At 43.5% G+C, this 13,518-nt stretch overlaps 1 protein-coding gene across 2 annotated transcripts in view; it reads left to right on the plus strand.

The window, feature by feature from the left end:
* The window catches only part of TSEN15 (tRNA splicing endonuclease subunit 15), a 33,255-nt gene extending 20,093 nt beyond the window's left edge, over positions 1-13,162 (plus strand). The window contains exon 8 of one of the 2 annotated variants that reach the window (XR_013812967.1): positions 12,979-13,162. The gene's annotated coding sequence lies outside the window, so the exon portion shown is untranslated. The remainder of the gene's footprint in view (positions 1-12,978) is intronic. The other variant, XR_013812968.1, reaches the window with a different exon arrangement.
* The last annotated feature ends 356 nt before the right edge of the window (positions 13,163-13,518 follow it).

The following is a 13,518-nucleotide window of genomic DNA, read 5'->3' on the forward strand; positions in this document are numbered from 1 at the left end:
ACTTAAAACACTGTGTGTTTGCAGACATTGCTTGTTTTTTATTATCTCTTGTTTTTTTAGTAGTCATTCTTTAGGCAAGGAATGAGAATTTGCAGCTTCTAATTGTTTCCTGGCATGAACCTAGTACCTTTTTAGCTTGTTATTTTTTCTTCTTCTTCTGGCTGCACAGAACATTTCTCTAAATATAGAATGATGCACGCTATGGACAAGGCTGGAATAAGATAAAATTTTCTTTTCAGTCAATTCCCTCGCATCTTCTAGTGAACACTAGCTACTGTTCTTTTCTCAGAGTGGCAAAAGTGGGCAGCAAAAGGGAGTGATATTGAATTGTGGAGCTTTCTAAAGCAGAAGTCCATCACTGCAAAGCCCTCTGAGGAGGTAGCAAGGCCAAGGTAGCCCATGCTTTGGGGCTGGCTCTCCTGTGACCTCAGGTGAACCACACGGTGATGGGGTGATGGGCAGCAGCACATACCTGCCCTTTGGGGGCAGGGCAGGTAGTGGAAGGGGTGCCGGCTTCAACAGCCCTGATTGGATCTCCTGCTGTGCCATACAGATAAGGGTGACCTTGGATAAGTTATTTAACCTCCTCTACAAAATGGGTGGTACTAATGAAACCTGTCTCTTAGAGCCCTTATGGGGCTTAAATGAGATGAATATGTATAAATTATTTGGCAAATTTTCAAGAAATGGTAGCTATTATTTTTTAGCATTAAAATAATGGTAGCTGATATAGCATTAATGTTTCAAATGTGACCATATTTTTAGTTTTGTTTCTGGGGGAAGTTATTTATGTAAATTCATTTATAATATTAACAAAAAACAGCTCTCACATACCTTGTGAATCAGATACAAGTCTTTATTACCTTCATTTATTCTGGTGGGAGGGTTTTATTATTGGAGGCTGTGCTGGCTAGTGGTTAGAGCAGGGGTTTTGGCACTATAGTCTTTTGGGCTCAAATCTTGATGTGTGATCTTGAGCAAGTTAATTAACTTCTCTGAAACACAATCCTTTATCTGCAATTCCAAAATAAGACTACCCCATTTAGTCTAAATATTCCTATTTTTGGTACTGAAATACTGGACTCCCCAGACTCTGATGGGGGTTTTGCAATACATGTTACATGTACCCTGTTTATTAAGTCAGAATTATGAACTTTAAAACTCATCTGGCTCCAAGGGTTTTGGTACAGGATATGTGATACACCCTCATAGGATTATCTTGAGTTACATTAACTTCATGTAAGCCTTTTGGAACCTTATTAGCTATTATTGTCATCCTTGGAACAATCCTTTGAGGCAGCAATTATGATCCTGATTTATAAATGAAGAAAATAAAGCACAGAGAAGTTAAATTGCCACATAGTTCATATGTGGTAAAGCTGGAATCCAAGTAGAAATTTCTGACTCAAAGCCTGTGCATTCTATTGAAACAGATTAATTTCTAGGGCCCTGTACATGCTCACCCCCAATTAAGATTCCACTTAGAGAGGTTAGGATATATAGTTAAACACCATCAGTGAGGGCTGCTCCCTCCAGACATCTCCACAGGCAGACCCGCTCTGGTGTGGGCTCCCCACCCTCTTTGTTTTATATATATTGATTTTGGGGAGGAAGGGAGAGGGTGAGAGAGAAAAACATCAGTGATGAGAGAGAATCATTGATCAGCTGTCTCCTGCACGCCTCCTACTGGGGATTGAGCCTGCAATCCAGGCATGATTCATAGGTCGATGCTCAACCACTGAGCCACACTGGCCGTGCAGAGGAGGTGCTGGTAAGGCTTCCCACGGGGGATTGCCAACCACCTGGCATGAAGAGAAAGCCTGCACACTGTCTGGTTGCACACCTCTGCCCGTGTCCTCGATGGCCATCCTGTAGTGCAAGCAGTTGACTTGTAAGTAAGAGTCATTTGCCATTTGGTGATGGGGAAGGGACCGAGGGAAGGTAGGCAGCCAGTGATAGGTATGTTATTAAATCTAAATTATGAATTTTAAAGCAGTGAGTGGCTGTAACTCCATGGGGGAAGCATGAGGTTACGTGTGAAATCTATGCCTCAGAATGATGCCACCCAAGGGAGGAGGCACGGGCATTTATGATACATCTCTGGAGAGTCATTGGTTGAGAGCCACTCCCAGGGATGTCCTTGGCAGGCAACCAGAAGCAGCATGACCTTCCTGTTCTGAAAAGTGAGGTCTATAGAAATGAGCGAAGCATTGATACACGCCCTTTAGCACAGCTCTGACAGCGCAGGAACAGCCTTATTTGTGAAAAGCCCAGGATGGATGACGTCTCACTGTCTGTGAGTTTGATGTCCACTGACAGACCCGCCTACCCTCAAAAAACTCCCACTGTGCTGCCTGCCGTGGTGTCGGAAATTTGTGGCATAAGTCACTAGTCTCCAGAGGCCACCAACAAAATGTCAGTACATTGCCCCGAGAAGCAAGGAATGAGCTATGAGAGTCTTGCCTCAAGGGACTGGGACTTGGAACAAAAATGCTTTAATGGAAGAAATATCAAAGTTCTGGACAGGGGTGAGGGTAAGGGAAGAATAACAAGGTTGGAGGTGGACATGAAGGAGATGGTCTCTGAGGAGTGGGGCAGGGACCCAAAGGACCATTTTTCTCTTTCCCAGTGTGATCCAGAGCAAAGGCCGGGGGAGGGAGAAGGAAGACTTCCCTCCCTGTTGCTGAGACTGTGAGCTCTGGAAGACAGTGATCATGTCGTCTTGTCTCTGTGTCCCCAGAGCTCAGCACAATGACCAGTGACTCGTCTGACTGAGCAGAACTGCCATGAATTCAGTGCTCTGCTCTCGTTTTCACCTGCCAATCCTTCTACTTTTCTGTTAGCAACCCCACATTCATACCAAGGAGCTCTCTGTAGTTTCATTTCTAGAAATAAGCAATACCACCAACACCTTATTTATTGGCCGAGACTTTGGGCAAGTTACTGAACCCTCAGTTTACTCAGTGATGACAAGTTGAGAAGGCCTTTAACTTCCCGAACTTGTAGTCAGGACTTAGTGGGTTTACTATGAACTGAATTGTGCCTCCCACAAATTTATATGTCCAAGTTCTAACCCCACAATGTGACTGAATTTGGAGTTAGAACCTATAAGACGGCAATCACGTGACAATGAGGTCTTAGGGTGGAGCCTTACTCTGATGGAACTGGTGTCCTTATAAGAGAGGAAGAGACACCAGAGGTCTCTCCTCATGTGCACACAGGAAAGGCCATGTAAGGACATGGTGAGAAGGCGGCCATCCACAAGCCAGGAAGAGAATCATCAAAACCCAAATTTTCTGGCATCTAGGTCTTAGACTTCGAGCCTCCAGAATGGTGAGAAGATAAGTGTCTGTTGTCAAGCCCCCAGGCTGAGGGTTTTGTTATGAGAGCCCTAGCAGTCCAGTACAGACCTAATTCCCAGAGGACTTTGCTACAGCACCATGACACAAGGCAGAAGGTTATTACTTGCAGCTATTGCCTATATTACTGCTTCTAATAAAATGGCTACCTCTCCAAGAGAGAAAGAGAATTCTGGGAATCCTGATACTAACCAGTCAGCAAGTCCATGCTAAGCTTCTCATGAGAAATCGGGGACGTCAGAAAGACAGCAAACTGCACTCCCTGAAACTTTCCAGTCTTATTTCTGTATAAAAGGCATAACGATGGTGTCAAGTAATATGACTGCATCTTTCCTTTGAGGAATTAACATGCTTATGCCAACCACTCATCCATCAGGCAAATGTTTGCATCCTGAGGATGAGTTAAGAGAACATCTTAGCCAGTCAGATGCCTGAGGCCAGGACTGTGTACAGAGGGGCACTAATAAAATATGACCATCATATTTGTTTCATCCTCTCTGAGTGTAGGCTCTGCCGTCTGAAAGCAGGCCAGGCTGGTAGGTTTTAGGAATTTCAGGGTTGAGTTTACAGTACAAGAGATTTTACTTCAGGTTGGCCTTGACTAATGGCTGTTCCATCTCTTTAGAAGTACAGCTAGCCGACTCATGAGCACATCAAGGAAAGGACCTCCCAAAACTCTGTTCTGGTTTCATAATGTTGTACATATTCCTCAGGATACCTCCATCAGGCCTCTCCTAGTGGACTTCTGGGCTGCAGACCTCCAACGGACAAATGGGGAAGCAGGTAGAAGAGACCAGTTCCTTTTGGCTTCATTTTCAACCCAAATGAATGCATTACAGTTGGTACTAAAATCTCTTTGGAAAAACAGAACCATCTGTGATCATTGGTCAGAATTCTAAATGGTGTAGAAAGAGGAAAAAAAATGTGCTGACTCCAGACCAATGGAAATGGGGTTGCATTGGTTTAATTGCAACCAGTTGAAGGGGTTCTTTTGTCTGTTTTTTTCTCCTAAATTTTTTCTTTAAATCCATGTTGTTCACCTGTCCCCAGAGACTACATAAGGCACAGTTGAAATTTCTGTTGTCCTTTCCTGTTACTCCCTCCCCACCGATCCTGGCTTCATAGGGTAGAGAGGTGTAGACTGTAGGATCCCTTGCCCATTATTCCTCTGTCACAGATGGATGAAGTGCTCAAATATGAATCATTAAGCACACTTCTTTTTGTATCTCCCAGTTGCTAACTATTTGTTCTCAGATTCAACGTTGATTTAATGTGTTCATTAAATCCAAACATTTACTCAACGCTCACCATGTGCCGGGCCCCCTTGAAGGCACTGGGGATGCTAAAGCAAAGCAGACTCAGATCCTGCCTTCAAAGAGCTGCAGTTTAGTGTGAGGGCAGAGAAATAGTTACTAACATACAGTCACAGAGGACAGAGCATGGAGAAAGGCTTTGAAGAGAGTACCAAGGGATGTGGAGGTGACTTTCCAGGAGGGAAAAAAAAGAGGAGCATTAGTGAGTGGGCAAATGTAATGGGAGAAAAAGAAGCAGCCAGTCAGAGAGTCAATCTTTTTGATGTACCCACCTGCTGAAAGCAGCTGGTGATAACGGTGCAGACTGCAGACAACTTTAGCTTGGGCACCAAGAAGTAGCCTCAGTAGGTGAAAGCCTAAATGGAAAAGCCATTCTCATCTTGAGCTGCACTATGCAATCATTTGTTATAGGATGGAAAGAAGAAAGGAAGGTCACGGGGCCCCAGAAGGTGCTAGAGGACCATCAGGAAGCCTCACAAGCCCTTTGCGAACCATGCCCCCAAAGCACATTTTTAATGAGAAAAGTCTTCCTAGTATAAAACCAGATTCAGTTGAGACTCCAAAGGTAGTGTTTATGTCACATTTTCCACAGAAATTCATTTTCACCCAAGGCAAAACACATCTCCACTGGGACCCTGAGCCATGGAGAGCTTGTGTGCTATCTGGGGAATATACCATGTTCTTTGAGTGTTAACAGAGTAGCCCAAAGACTGCCTTTGATTGGAATCAGATGCTATGAATTGGAATTTTTAATTCCATTGTTATCCCTAAGGCAAACTGGGCCTTGTGGGAAGTCTCAGTAATCCCCAATGAGTTGGATCAGTCATAGTTCACATAGGCTTCAGTTTATGAGGACTTTTGTATGCATTCATTCACAGGGGGTGGGGCTTTGTTTGTTTGCTTTGTTTTAACATGGTTCTTTGTAAAGCATTAGGATCAGCTTCCTAGGTAGGCCTTATCAAGGAATCCATCTGTTTGTAGAGAAGTAGCTTAACTCTAGTTGCCTCGGTCAAGGAGTCCCATTCATAGGGGACAACTACCTAGCTCAGCACCTTGGGTCCAATTGAAAGCACCACAGAACACTCATAGCTGGGAGGTGACAGATTGCCCCATGCCTGGACCAGGGCAGCCAGCATCACCAATGGGCAGATGGAGCCATCTGCCTTCCTTGATTGTGCCTGTTTAATCAACTTTGGAGGTAGCTATCATGCCACCACCTAACAAAAGTGCTTCATATCCAAATAGTAATACCCCCAGAAAGATGTTCACCTTGATAGAAAAATATGATAAAAGAGCACCAGAATCTTTATTTCTGCAATCAAAGAAGTCCCACACAGATTTGGTATTTATCTATGGCAATACGTTGAGGGCACTTAACTCGGCTCTTTATAAGAAAGGCAGAAAGCTTAGTTGAGAATTACGGTACTGACACCCACACACAGAGTTAAGAGAAGACAGTGGTCTGATGTTGACCTTAGGTTCTCTTTCTCTGGGTTCCACTGATCCTCATCTCAGTGTCTCCCACTCTGATCTCCACTGGCTATTGCTTTCTAGCTTCTGGACCCTTACCATCTACAGAGAGTCCTCAGTCTTTGTTTATGCTCTCACCCAGTGTTCACTTGAAATACAACCTTTCCCAGTTACAAAGGAGAATCTGATTCTTTTAAAAACATGCCAAAATACTGGTTATTGGTTTACTATCAGCATCTTTGCTGACGGTCGGTGTCTTTCCAAAGCCAGCTTGGTGTTCTTTTTGCCTTGGTGCCCTGTTCTTTGTATTCTTTCTTTTGCCTGCCATATAATGAAGAAAAGGATAATCAACACATTTTATTTTTAATTCAGCAGAATATGGATTCACCATCATCCATCTCCAAAACTATTTCATCTTTTCATATTGAAACTCTTCCTGTTAATGAATAATTCCCCTCCCCCTACGCAACTATCATTCTACTTTCTGTTTCGTTAAATTTGACTACTCTGGGTACTTCATATAAGTGGAGTCATATCTGTCCTTTAAATTCATTTTTAAAATATTCACTAACCTCTCTTGAACTGCCCTTCTACTCCAGCTCCTCCTCTCCTCTTCTCAAAACCTTTTCCATCCTTCAAGGCTCTGAACCAAGATTTTCCACTTGCTGCAGCCTGTGGGCATCTCTCCCTATTCTGGACTTGGAGTGCCCAGATTACTGGATGCTCCCACCCATGTGATCCCTGTGTAGATTGTCTCAGGACATATCTGGAGTTTTTATTCAATATTAGCTGTCATTCTGTGAGTTATTGTCTTATCTCCAACTGGATTGTGACTTTCTGGAGAGCAGAGACTGTATGGGTAAGCCCTCTACACAATAGTTACTCAGGAAATACTTGTCAAATCCCCTGCACTCTTTAGAAAAGCTGCCTAAACCAGCTGTATAATCCAGAAGCTTGCACTTCAGCCTGATCATGCTGCTCTCTGGCTGTCGAAACTTAAGTCTTTTTACTTTATCTTCCCTGCGATAGAGAACAAATGTCCTCCTTATACTTGTCTCTGTACTTGAGGGAGGTTAACATGTCACCTGTAGTGTCTGCTTTTCCAGGCTGAGCCAAGATAATGAGGCAGAACCACTATATTTACACAACACCTTTTTCCTGAGAAACCCATAACATTTTCCTCACATTAAGATCAGTTCTTTTCAGTAATTAAAAGTAAAAAGTTTCACAGTCTGGGAAGGAATTCCTCTTTTGTAGAAAAAGTCAGAGTTGGGAAATCCTGAGCCTTTGGCAGGCATTTGTTTATTGCAAAAACTCCTTCACCTTGCTGTAGTTTAATATCTACTGAAACCCTGAGGATAACACACACACACACACACACACACACACACACACACACACACGCATACATACACCTGACACCCTTTATATAGTGTTGATCACAGCTATACATATTACTGGATCATTTCTAAAAACTCCTAAAAGCAGGAGTTTACCAGGAAATTACCCAAAAAGTCCCTCCTGTCATCACACACACACACACACACACACACACACACACACACACTCACACAAGTTGTTTCAGATAATCCCCTCCGTAGAGCAAAGTTGACTTTCTCTGCTATATTTCCCATTAGCCCAACCCTCTGGAAACACTTAAGGTACTTTGGGAAAGAGGACCCACGTTTTTAAACATGGGGATGACATATACCCACTGTCTCCAGCTTGCAAGTTCATTGAGTGAGGACCAGGTTGGACTTGTGCCCTGCTCCATCTCCTGTGAAGACCTGGCGTGTAGAAGGTCCTCCTTAAACATTTGCTACATAAATAAATGAACTAAATGAACCAGGCAGAGTGGAGAATGGGCTAACAAGGCAGGAGGCTACTGGCAGACCACTCACTGGGCTGTTACAAGACACAGGTGAGCAATCACAGAGGGGATGGAGAGGAAGGACCAGAATTTAGACCAGCACCTTCTGGGGTTACAGGCAGTGCATAGGGGAAGGCCTCAAGATGGGAGAGCACTTGACAAATCAAAGATTCAAGAAGCCAGTGTGGCTGGAACACAAGAAAGGAGAGGGATTGTGTTGTCAAATTCAGGCAATTGGAGCAAGAGTCACAGACAACTAGTATTGTTAGGAGAGTGTTGGGAAGTTTGAGGGTAGTGGAGGAAGTACAAATAGAAGTTGTAAGAGTGGGAGAATGAACTTACTAGAGAAAAGTGGTAATATGGTTGAATGGTCCATGTAAGTTGAGATAGGATAAATTCATAAAGATGCCAATCTTTTGGGTTGTGAGATTTTTTAATAGCAGTGTTCAACATTTAGATACAGACATATAAATTTATTTTGATGTTGTTAGTTATGACTTGCCACTTCATACAGTTCTATATAAACATTTCTATATGTTTTTATTCCATAACTTGTTATTTTTTAAATAGTGTAGTATTCCATCATGGTTTCCACCAAGGTATCTTTGGCCCTTCTTCACACTGGTGTGAGTTTTAATTTATAGTGTTTTTGTTTACAAATCATGCTTCTGGGAATATTTTTGGTTTCCTATGAGTTATTTCTTGGGTTTCATTCCCCTGGGGGTCATTTCTTTGCATTTCAGATGGCTGCTGTCATGGTCACAGTGTTCTGTTGCATTGTGCTTTATTTGCCTGCCTGCATTGGAGCAAATTCCCTTATGTTTCAGGGAGTTGGATGGGGAGGGGCAGGGGCCAGCAGGAAGAGGGTTGTCTTCATTAGAAATGCAGACAATACAGGTTATTGTGTTAATACACTTGCTCCTCTAGGATGTTGCCTCTGTCAGGAGTTTGTTCTGAACTCAGAACCTTTGCAGCCCTTAGCCTGACAGGTGGCTCATTCTCTTCCTTTACTTTGCAATTTCCCTCCAGGATCTATAGGTTCCTGTTGAGTGTTGTATGGGGAACAAAAAAGTATAGGTAGTGGCAATTAATTGAATTGTTAGTAAGAAGTGACTGTGAGAAGAGGCACAAAATCTTTGTGAATACAATTAACTGAAAGTTACATCATCTAAATGGTTTCCTGAATGTCAATATTTTTATTTATTCCTTTATTTAATACTTAATTCTCAATTTCTAGATGTTGTTGAGAAATTAGTCAGGGACCAACTCAGTAGGTATCAGGAAAATTCATTCAAGAAACATCTTTTCCTTACCTGGTCATAGCTCAGCCATTTATTTGATCTGTGTACCTCTTCAGCATTTATTCTTAACATTGGTCAAAAAGTTAGTGATACAAAACAGGATAACTGAACTCATTGGATTTGGAACAAGAGTAGAGTTTAAGTTCAGTTCTCCTGGTAGGGGCAGGGAGATATGGGGACCTTCTATTCCCTGTGTCAAACATAATAACATATAATAATCTAAAGTTCTTGAAAACTGGGTAATAAGTTCTAAAAGTTTTCTTTATTTTATCAAAGCAAAAAAGAAAGACAAAAATGGAACATAATAACCATTTTGTCCTCTTCCAAAAAGAGTATGTATGAAGGGAGAGAGGCTACAGATGGAATCCTTGCCCTTTTGGTCAGAATGACCATGACTGACTGTCATTGATGTCTGTAGTTAATACTAATGGCAAGGATATTAACATGCAACATCTTGGAGCATTCCCTGTGTGACAAGCATAGTGCTTTATATTATACTAGAGGCCTGGTGCACGAAATTCGTGCATGGGGATGTGTGTCTCTCAGCCCAGCCTGCACCCCCTCCAATCTGGAACCATTCAAGGGATGTCTAACTGCCCGTTTAGGCCCGATCCCAATAGGATCGGGCCTAAACGGGCAGTCAGACATCCCTCTCACAATCCAGGACTGCTGGCTCCCAACTACTCGCCTGCCTGCCTTCCTGATTGCCCCTAACTGCTTCTGCCTGCCAGCCTGATCACCCCCTAACCACTCCCCTGACAGCCTGATTGATGCCTAACTGCTTCCCTGCCAGCCTGTTTGCCCCTAACTGCCCTCCCCTGCAGGCCTGGTCACCCCTAACTGCCCTCCCCTGCAGGCATGGTCCCTCCCAACTGCTCTCCCCTGCAGGCCTGGTCACCCCCAACTTCCCTCCCCTGCAGGCTTGATCACCCCCAATTGCCCTCCCATGCAGGCCTGGTCCCTCCCAACTGCTCTCCCCTGCTGGCCATCTTGTGGCAGCCATCTTGTGTCCACATGGGGGCAGCCATCTTTGACCACATGGGGGCAGCCATCTTGTGTGTTGGAGTGATGGTCAATTTGCATATTACTCTTTTATTAGATAGGATTCTTATCTCACCATTGTGAGGTGGGTTTTCTCAAGGTCACACAGCTAGTGAGTGAAGCACTCAAGATTCAAAGTGTGATCCCAAGCTAGTGCTCCTCACTTCTTCTCTACCCTGGGGTGCCATGACTAGAGGCAGTGTGGGGTAGCATGAGAAGCCCATGCCCAGGGTCTGTACATAAACAATCACCTCTCATGTTAGCCTCTATAATCTTCTGGGTGAATTTGGGTAAGTCACATCAATTCCTCAAGGTTTAGCATCCTATAAAGCCGAAGGCAGTCCTGTTTTTTCCAACTCCCATTGTGCGGGCATGCCGGATAATAGCTGAGAACATTTTTTGACAACCATCCAGAAAGTCCTATAGAAGTAAAAGGACTTATTATTTTGTATTGTGATTGCTATGATGTGGTAAGTTCTCATACTTAAAGTTGAGATATGCAATCGGTGCTCTAGAGTAAGGTTGCTCTGGGGGGTTAAGTTAGACTGTCACATCCTGGGGAGTTGTGGTTCAAAATGAATCACCTGATATGCTGACATGCCAGGGAACCAGATAATTCCCAGCCAGGAGGCAGCAGGAATCATGTATGTTGTGTATGTGACTTGATTGATGTGGTGACAGATGTACTGAAAGCATCACCAGGCTCCCTAAACAGATCTCCTTCTAGGAACACTGACGGCTGTGGGATACTCCCTTCAGTGATGCAAGCCTGGAATGGATCAAAAGATCCTGAGGTAGATTTCTACAACAAGGTCTGAGGGCTGGAGAAGGAGTCAGGGGTTTTCCAGAGTGATCTTGACATTATCCCGACCCAGGCTCCCCCATACCTTGAGCAATGAGTACATCTCGGGTCCTGGGTTTCTAGGAGGCCAAGCTAGAAATTTCATTCATACTTTATATAAAACCAGTAGACAAGTGGGTCTCAAATTCCAGGAAAACTAAAACCTCTTAGAAAATTTGTCCAAAGGTAGATTCCTGAGCTCCATTCCCAGTGAGCACTATTCCATTGGTCTAGCACGGGACCCAGGACTCTGCATTCATACAACTCTTTAAGAGATTTTGATGCAGATAATGTACAATTTTTATTTTCAGGGAAAAAATGAAGTTGTTCTGAGAGAGAGCTACTATGATAAAAATTGAAAAGCTAACACTTATTGAGCACTTACTATGAACCAGGCACTCTTCCATATATACGTCGAGTCATTTAATTCTTACCACAATGCCATGAGAGAGACAGCGATATTTCCTCCATGTTACAAATAGGAAAACACAGAAATTTACATTACAATTCATTAATAGTAGCAAAATTACAGTTATGAAGTAGCAACGAAAATAATTTTATGGTTCGGGGTCACCACAACATGAGGAACTGTATTAAAGGGTTGCGGCATTAAAAAGGTTAAGAACCACTGCTTTAGATACTACTGTCAGGGTCAGACAGGTAAACAAACATATTAACAACGTGATTCTAAACTATATGTATGATTTAAAACAGGAACTTAGAGAAATAACATTGGCAGGAAGAAATCTTACTTGTAGACAGTGGTCAGAGAAGTTCTTTTTTTTTTTTTTTTTTTTTGAGACGGTCACATGTAACCTCAGAGTTGAAGGATGAGAAGGAGCTAGTCCTACAGGGAGAAGTGGGAAGAGCATTCCAGCAGCACCTCTGGATTTCTCTGTTTTTTGGGTGCTTCTAATGAAGGAGCCCCCTGATCTTGATGAGGTCCTTGTCAGGAGACAAAACTAAAACAATTCGGTAATGAGTTTGGTGTCCAGGGAAAACAGTCCACGGATGGGGGAGTACAGTGCCTCACCCACGGTGGAGCGCTCCTCCCGAGGGATCACGAGCGAGCGCTGAGTTTTATAGAGCATTAGAAGAGGCCATACAGAAACAGGGCAGGATTGGCTAGGAGGTCGGGGACGTCCTGAGAAGGCCAGCGGTCCTGTCTTCTAAGGTAAGCTAGCTAAAGCTGAGTTGGAGGATTGTGACTGGTATTAGGCTTCTTGACAGCGAGGCCTTTCCAGTAAGTGCCGGCTGACCTTGGTTTAGATTTGTGGGCGGGGCACTGGGGCAGCCTCCTGATGTATGGATTACCTTTATCGTCCTCAAACATAATTTAAGCTCTCCTGTTTCCATGGTTTTGTGCATACTGCTCCCTCCTCCTAGCATTCCTTCTCTCCTGCCCCCCTCTCCCTGTTTTTCAAAGCCGTACTCATTCTCCAAGACCCATTTAAATGCCACTATCAAGCCACTGCCTCCAGGAGTCCTCCTCTGGCTGCACCAGCTGGGGATCTGGTGCTTCTGTGAAATGCCAGCTCTCTCAGCTGCTTAGCATCTGCTGCCTTTCTTTCATATCTCTCTTATTTTCATTCCTTGCTGGGAAATTATTTGGAGGTAAAGACTGCTTTATGTCTTAGCATTCCTTGAAGCACCTCCACAGTGGCTTTCACATATTAATAACAGTACAAATGGTCTGCATACATAAAAAACGAATGAATGATTCCAAGGCAGACTATGTCTTAACATTGTATTCCTGCAACCTTGCCTTTCTTTTCCTTTGCAGACCAGGATAGCTGCCACTGCAGCTGGACCACGAGGCAGGTGATGAGACCTTGCATATTTAAAATGAGCTGAGAGAGGAGGAGGGATGATGAATGAGCTCAGGAAGACGTGGTGGCTTCTGCAATGACACTAATAAATGGAATACAGAGTCTCCAGTACCAGCTCTGATATTTAGGATTGGAAACTACAAAAAGGCAAGCAAGAAAAATGAATGTGTGGGTAGAGGATGGGGGAGGAGCATATGCAATTTTAAAAAAGATAAAAAACTACATGTTGCTGATGGGACAGGAGGTTTTACATTATGACTGCTCTGTTTTTCTTGTATTTAAAAAGAAATTTAATGGGCAAGCAGTCTCCAAAGGTTTTTACACAGTGGGTGGGAGTCCATGGGTAAGACTTTGAGCTTAACAGTATAGGTGGTCCCCCAGCAGGCCACGGATTAGATCAGAGTCCTTGGAGTGAACCGTCAGGCTGGTGCTGATGGCAGATTGTAGAACTCATCTTCCATAATTGGTTAAGCCAATTCCTATAATAATTTCCC

This window comes from Cnephaeus nilssonii (assembly GCF_951640355.1).
Source record: "Cnephaeus nilssonii genome assembly, chromosome: 21".
Taxonomy (NCBI): Eukaryota; Metazoa; Chordata; class Mammalia; order Chiroptera; family Vespertilionidae; genus Cnephaeus; species Cnephaeus nilssonii.